A 7,659-nucleotide genomic window follows, 5' to 3' on the forward strand; every position below is an offset into this window, starting at 1 on the left:
AGCATCCGCCAGCAGCAGCGGCTGGGAGCTGTGTGGTTTCCCCGCCACCTGCAGCCGTTCATAGCTGTGCCCCTCCCCACCGCCACCCATGACAGCTCAGAGCTGGGGCCACTGGCTGTCAGCGCCTGTCCTGCCACCCCAGGACTGAAGTAGAAAATGTCACAGAAATCTATGGAAACCATGGAATCCGTGACATGGTGACCGCTGTGACATAATCATCTCACTGTTACCGTGTGCTGCCTCTGTTCATTGCATCCATTTGTCTCCTGTTATGATCAAAGGCCTCTGGCCTGAAACTCCAGCCCTGCGAGAAGGTTTCCTCACAGACAGAGGGATTGGCCCTGCTGATCCAACAGCAGGATCCAGCTTATAGGCTTCAAATTCTTTGCGGCATGGGTTATCTTTTCATTTTGGGTGAGTACAGCACCTAGCACAAGTGGAGTCCTCTCCTTCGCTGGGCCTCCTAGGCATTATTTATTTATATTGGCATCATGGTAGCTTAGTATCCTACTTACTATCACAGAAGTAGGAAATGGAAGAGACCAATTAAGCTCATACACCTATTTACCTCCCAGTGAGGGATTGTGTTTGTTGTTCAGTCCTGTGTCATAGATTTGTAGATTCTGCAGAGCCACTATGATCATCTCATTTGATATATACCATAATACAGGCCATAGAATGTCACCCAGTTGTTATCAATGCTTCAGATGTTAGCTCTACCGCCAAACTCTGCCACAGTGTAACACATTCCCTAATTCAAAATCAATATTGTTTGCTTCTTAGCTTCATCTTTTACTTCTAGCAAAACCTCCCCAGGGCACTTCTAAACAATTTCTCTCCATCATTTAAAAATAACCTTATAAATATTGTTATATTGTTCCTATTAGGGCTGGTCAAATATTAACGGAAGAGCTGTCCATTGAAAAAGGCCATTTTGTCAAAAAAAAATCCAAGCTTTCTGTGAGTATGTGTCAATTTTGACAACATTTAAAAAAATTATTTTGTTTTGACCTTTCTGGATGGAAATTCCAGGTTTTCATTTGGAGAGACTTTGATTCAAAATGTGTTTGATTTGATATTATAAATTCTAAATTTAAAAAGTAGATTTTATCAAAATAAAACATTTGAATTGACTCAAAACTATTTTTAACAAGTTTGTTTTGTGGCAAATTTTTACCTTTAATGTTTTGCAGAACAAATTTTGAATTACCAGCATTTTCCTGCAGAATGGAAATTCTGGCTGTAGCACAAATGCAGTTGGCAAGTCTGTGACCTATTTTATCCAAATATATAACCTGTTCTGAGGCCGCTTCTCTTTCCCTAAATAACATTCTATTTTGGGATTTTCCATTGCGCCCATTACCGTCTAGATATAAGGAAACATCCCTAGCATGACAGTGTATAAGTAAACTATAGCTCCTTCAAGCAGCTTATGCAACTGGAATGATGTACTGTACTAAACCAACGTTATGTAGATGAGTGGGAGGATTTCAATTTGCTTCCTCATGGCTAATTCTTTTCACTGGGCCATAAAAACTGCTGAAGCAATTACCATCTTGTTAAAGTTTGAAACAGCACTTTTAAATAATTAAAAAGTGAGCACTTTTTAATATAATTGCTATCTTCTCTTTTTTTTTAACTTGGGAGTGAACTAAGAGATAAATACCTTGCGAATCAATAAATGCCTGGCCTGAAGCACTGGAATCTTATTTATTTGTGAGCTGTTTATCTTACTGAATTCTCCATTGGAAAACAAAATAATTATTGCTTAATGGTAATAGAAGTTACTTTTCTCTTTCAATTATAAAGTAGAATGCTTAAAGTTTCTCCATTGTTAAATAAATGTCTCTGAATTCTGAAATGAAACACGGTGTATAAACTCTGTGTTCACCCTTTCAACTGTCCCAAACATGCGGGATCTCATTAAAATTCCAGTAAAGTCAATGGCGCATCTTCTCACTGATTTAAGTTGATCAAGCCCCAAGGGAAGGAAGGGTCCCATTATTCTAATAAGATTTCAAGGGTCATCAAGGGAAGGCTTTTCGTCATAATGGGTACGGTCACTGTGCCTCCATGGTAACAGCTGAGACTAGCAGAATCAGAACAAACTGTTGAGAATTGGGGCAGGCCCACCCCAAAATAAGTGTCTCACCATCCACTTTTGTCTCACCATCCACTTAACAAGAAGTCAAAAATGCAGTCTCTTTAGCTATTCCAGCCCTTCTTTCACCACCTAGGCTGTGTCTAGACTACATCCCTCTGTAGGCAGAGAGATGTAAATTGGGCACTTCAAAATTGCAAATGAAGTGTTTAAGTATGTGACTATTGGGTAAGATCGGAGTTCTACATTGACCTGGCTGTGTGGCTGATCTCTTGGGGCTGGAGGAACCCTTTGTCTAATGCAGTTGTTTTTAAGGACACATTCATAATTAAGTCTGATAACTTGGGCTATGTCTAAACTACATTCCTCTGTCGACAGAGGGATGTAAATTAGGCACTTCGAAAGTGCAAATTAAGCCAGGATTTAAATATCCCATGCTTCATTTGCATAATCACATAATGACGCTCTTTCAAAAAAGTGCTATTTCGAAATTGAAACTGCAGTCTAGATGCGGTTCTTTCAAAAACGGCAGGCTTTTTTGAAAGATCCTGTACTCCTCAAAAAATGAGGTTTACAGGATCTTTCAAAAAAGGCTTCTATTTTTGAAAGAACCACGTGTAGACCGCAATTTCAATTTCGAAATAGCGCTTTTTCGAAAGAGCGTCATTACGTGATTATGCAAATGAAGCATGGGATATTTAAATCCTGGCTTAATTTGCACTTTCGAAGTGCCTAATTTACATCCCTCTGTCGACAGAGGAATGTAGTTTAGACATAGCCCAAGTTATCAGACTTAATTATGAATGTGTCCTTAAAAACAACTGCATTAGACAAAGGGTTCCTCCAGCCCCAAGAGATCAGCCACACAGCCAGGTCAATGTAGAACTCCAATCTTACCCAATAGTCACATACTTAAACACTTAAAAACAACAAATAGACTAGTCGCACCTAAAAGACTAACAAAACATGTAGATAGTATCATGAACTTTCGTGGACACAACCCACTTCTTCAGGTTGTGCCCATGAAAGCTCATGATACCATCTCCATGTTTTGTTAGTCTTTAAGGTTCTCTTAGACTATTTGTTGTTTTTAAACTTTTTCCTATTACAGACTAACTCGGCTACCTCTCTGACGCTTCAGTCACATAGTTGACAGTCCTTTTGTATCTAATATCAAAAAGGTTTATTTATAAGAGAAAAGAAAGAGGAGAGCATTAAAATAGTCCTGGAAAACAAAAATGTGTACTCATTGCAAAGGTCTTGTATGAGGTTTGAAGCAGCGAGTGAATCAACTGCTGGCTTTTAAAATCTCTGAAGTCTGAAAAGTTTGGAAGGTTCTCGGTCCGTTGATGTGAATGCTCCTTTTAGTGTAAGTCCACAATCCAGAGATCAGAGCATGAACGAGAAATACTTTAGGCATTCTAGGGGCAGAATGTTGCTATCCCTGAGCTCTTGTCTCCCCATCCTCCAGGGCTAGGAAAGCTGGAGACATGCACTCCCATCTCCCTGTGGTGCTAGGGCAGGGGTAGGCAATAATTTTTGATGGGGGGCCACTCCAAATTTTGGAAAGTGGTTGAGGGCCTCACTGTTCCATATTAATGGAATATAAACTCATAGTCAGGCAGTCCTGTACTTGTAGCTTACAGCATGACTATACATTTTCCCACAAACATTAATCCCTTTCGTTAATGGAATGGTCTCACAAAGGAGGTGGTGGAAGTTCCATTATGAAAATCATTTAAAATGAACTAGACAAAACTTCTGAAGATACACTTCAGGGAGGCATCCAGGATTGACAGGGATATGAACAGGATAACCTTCTGGGTCTCTCCTTCTCTAACTACAAGGCTCTGATATTTGAAATGGTCTGTGAGCTTTCACCACCCCACTATGGCAGAAAATATTGAGAGGAAATTAGTCTGGAAACTCTTTAGGGACTGAAATGAGAGAGAAAATATTAGACACACAAGTTGGGTAAAGTGATAACTTTCATTGGACCAATTTCTGTTGATAAGAGAAACAAGCTAGCAAACTTACACCGAGCTCTTCTTCAGGCCAGGGAGACTAACGCAAGGTGTCAGAACAGCTTTGTGTAAGTGTCTCTCACCTACAAAAATTGATCCAATAAAAGCTATTACCCCTTGTGCCTTGTCTTTATAATATCCTGGGATCAACACTGCTACAATAGCACTGCATACAACAGCAAGACAAAGTTGCCACATGGTCAATTTCTGAGGGCTGACATTCAGGAGAGTTTGGTCAATAATCAGGAGAGTTTGGTCAATGTTGGACATGGTGAGCTAACAAAAGAACAAGGAATGAGATAGGAGAGTTGTGAAAAGAGAAAATAGAATGGTTAGAGCTATGAGAGTCACTAATGGACAGGAAGACAGGAAAGAATGCCAAAGAGGCAAGTAGTCAGCACAGCTGGTGAAATCCCCTGGGAAAATGAAAACAAAGGCAGGAAATCAAAGACCTGAGTGAGGAAGGATGGTTCAGAAATGGGAATGGGAATACTAAACCACAAAGAAAGCAATAATTATTATAGGCATCTTGTAATCAGCAGGCACGCTTATTCGTTTCTTATAAATGCCATTATAGGGGATGGAAAGTGAAGGACAAGAGTACTGGAACGGGAACCACAGTACCTGTCGGTGCCTCAAACCCCCACTGTACTGGACATATCAGCCCCTATAGCCCGTTCTCTCACATTCCTTGGGATTACAAGCAACCTAATCCACATCCAAAACAGATATGTCTACACTGGCTAGTCTTGCGCAAGAGCATATGCAAATGAGGTGCCGTGATGAATATTGCTGTGCCTCATTTGCATACTTAATGAGCCGCCAATTTGTGCAAGGGGCTTTTGCACAAGAAGGAGCAGTCTACACTGCTCCTTCTTGCGCAAAAACCCCTCTTGCGCAAGAGCCGTTCTGCCCCTTATTTTCAGAGTTAATTTTGAAATAGAGAGCTATTCCGAAAGTCCCTTAATTCTCATAAAGTGAGGCTTACAGTGGCGTCAGAATAGCGCATCCGTTATTTTGAAAGACAATTTGAAATAATGGGCACTGTCAAGATGCAGAAAACACTATTTCAGGATACCAGAAATGTTCTGAAATAGCACCACTGTCTAGAGGTACCCCAAAGGATAATTCTATCTGATCTGCAGTTTAGAGCTGGAGTCTCACATTATGATTTTCTTTTTTCTTTCAAATACCTGTTCTTTGGTCCCTGGGCCATCTCACAGTACATTATTGTCTATTAACTGTTCATAGGTTCCTGTTAAATATGTGTAGAACTGGCCATCCCTATAAATTGCCGAATTCCCTTCAGACTCTTTGGTCTGCACATTTCCTTAGTGGCTCTTATTTTCTCAGGAAGCATTGCCACCATCTGTCAGGTATGGTATGCCGGGTAATACCATGAATGGACTCCAGATGTGTAAAACTAAACTGGCTCCTTAAAACAACTATTTATGGAGTTACTTCAGCTGCAAACCAGCATGCAAACCAGGACTGCACAGACTGATTTCCTGGCACCTCTTCTGTAACCTGTGCTTCTCCCTTCATGTTCCATGCTGTGTGCTACAAAAAAGATCCTGCACTGTTTCAGGCCAATACCACAAGCCAAATACTGGGAAGTGTTGGAACTTAACTTCATTTAAGTTTGGGAGCCATCAAAAGGTATGAATAAAGACATTACGGCTGTGTCTACATTGGCCCCTATTCCGTAATAGGGATGCTAATGTAGCACTTTGGAATAGGCAAATCCGCGGGGATTTAAATATCCCCCGCGGCATTTGCATTAACATGGCTGCCGCTTTTTTCCGGCTTGTAGATAAGCCGGAGAAAAGCGCCAGTCTGGACGCGATCCTCCGGAAAATAAGCTCTTTTCCGGAGGATCTCTTATTCCTTGAAAGTAGGAATAAGAGATCCTCTGGAAAAGAGCTTATTTTCCGGAGGATCGCGTCCAGACTGGCGCTTTTCTCCGGCTTATCTACAAGCCAGAAAAAAGCGGCAGCCATGTTAATGCAAATGCCGCGGGGGATATTTAAATCCCCGCGGATTTGCCTATTCCAAAGTGCTACATTAGCATCCCTATTACGGAATAGGGGCCAATGTAGACACAGCCTACCTGTCTAGCACACTATCTTCCACATCCTAATGACTTAACCAACTAAACAATGGCTACTTAAGAATAATTTGCACCTTCTCTATCAGCTTCCTATACCTTGAACACTCCGATTCACTATTTTTGTCCCTTCCTTCCCTCACCCCCATCCCCTGCTTATTTTTGGAACTGGACTTTTAACACTCCATTCATCTGAAGAAGTGGGTTGTGCCCACGAAAGGTCATGATACCATCTATGTGTTTTGTTAGTCTTTAAGGTGCTGTTAGACTACTCGTTTTTTAAAGTTTTTCTAGTTACAGACTAACTCGGCTATTCCTCTGAAGAAAGTCAGCTTCACTTTTCCTGGCCTGGGCTGGAGTACATTTAGTAATTGGAATTTTTGACTAAGTCTCTACTATGTATGATATGGTTTTTTTTTTCAAAAGCGTATACATTGGCGAAATTTGGGCAGACTTTCACACAAATAATAAAAGGCATATCTCTGACAAAAACAGCCACCACTCAATTTTAAGCTCCTGTCCAATACATGACGATACTAGATCTTTTCAAAGTGAAGTTTTCCAGAATTTTTTAGTCTGGGCAAAACAATTTAATTTTTCCCTGGCCTCATGCTTGAAAACTGCTGAACTGTTTCGAATTTTCCAAAAGCAAATTCCACCTCAGGCAGACACATGGCATGGGAAATTTCAGCTCAGCCAGTTAATACATTGAAGTTATGAGCAGCTGGGAAAAAGTCTTATAATGGAAAGTATCTGATAACATTAATAAGGATTTCTACTAGCCCTGGGACTTTCAAATTTGAGTTTCTATTTCAGGACCAATTCTGAAAGCAATGGATAGTTAATCCCAAAAGTCTAATATGTTCACTGGTTCACAATTAAAACAATGTATTTTTCAGCTTGTAAATTTGGAGCCTTTTGATCTTTTTCCTCACAAGGAAGCTCTCCTTGATCTTCAACAGATTCCTTCTGACTCCAAATAACTTGGGGTATGTCTACACCGCAAAGTTATTTAGAAACAACAGTCTAAACAAACCAACTGCTATTTCGAAATTTGGTAAACCACATTCCATGAGGAATAGCACCAATTTCAAAATTGCTATTTTGAAATAAGCACTGTGTAGATGCTTATTTCAAAATAGCGGGCCTCCAGCCCTTCCCAGGGTGCCCTGCTTGCTGTCCTGGCCACAAGGTAACTTCTGATGTGATGCCCTGCCAGAACCAGTTCCAGCTGGCCTTAAAAGTCCAATCAGTGTGAACGCACTATTTCGAAATAGCAAAAAGCTATTTCAAAATGCATTTTGTGTGTAGATACGTTCTTTCGAAATAAGATATTTTGAAATTAGATATTTCGAAATAATGCTGTAGTATAGACATACCCTTGCATAAGACTGAGCAGCACGCATATCCAGATATGACTATCTCCA

General features: G+C 40.5%; 1 long non-coding RNA gene across 1 annotated transcript; it reads left to right on the forward strand.

Annotated features, from left to right (window-relative positions):
• Positions 1 to 269: 269 nt before the first annotated feature.
• On the forward strand, positions 270 to 1,646 carry LOC112543664 (uncharacterized). The gene is made up of 3 exons (XR_003086876.2): positions 270 to 414; positions 888 to 960; positions 1,194 to 1,646. It is a non-coding gene; the product is annotated as an uncharacterized LOC112543664 (long non-coding RNA).
• Positions 1,647 to 7,659: the final 6,013 nt, after the last annotated feature.

This window comes from Pelodiscus sinensis, chromosome 6 (genome assembly GCF_049634645.1).
Source record: "Pelodiscus sinensis isolate JC-2024 chromosome 6, ASM4963464v1, whole genome shotgun sequence".
In the NCBI taxonomy this organism is placed as follows: domain Eukaryota; kingdom Metazoa; phylum Chordata; order Testudines; family Trionychidae; genus Pelodiscus; species Pelodiscus sinensis.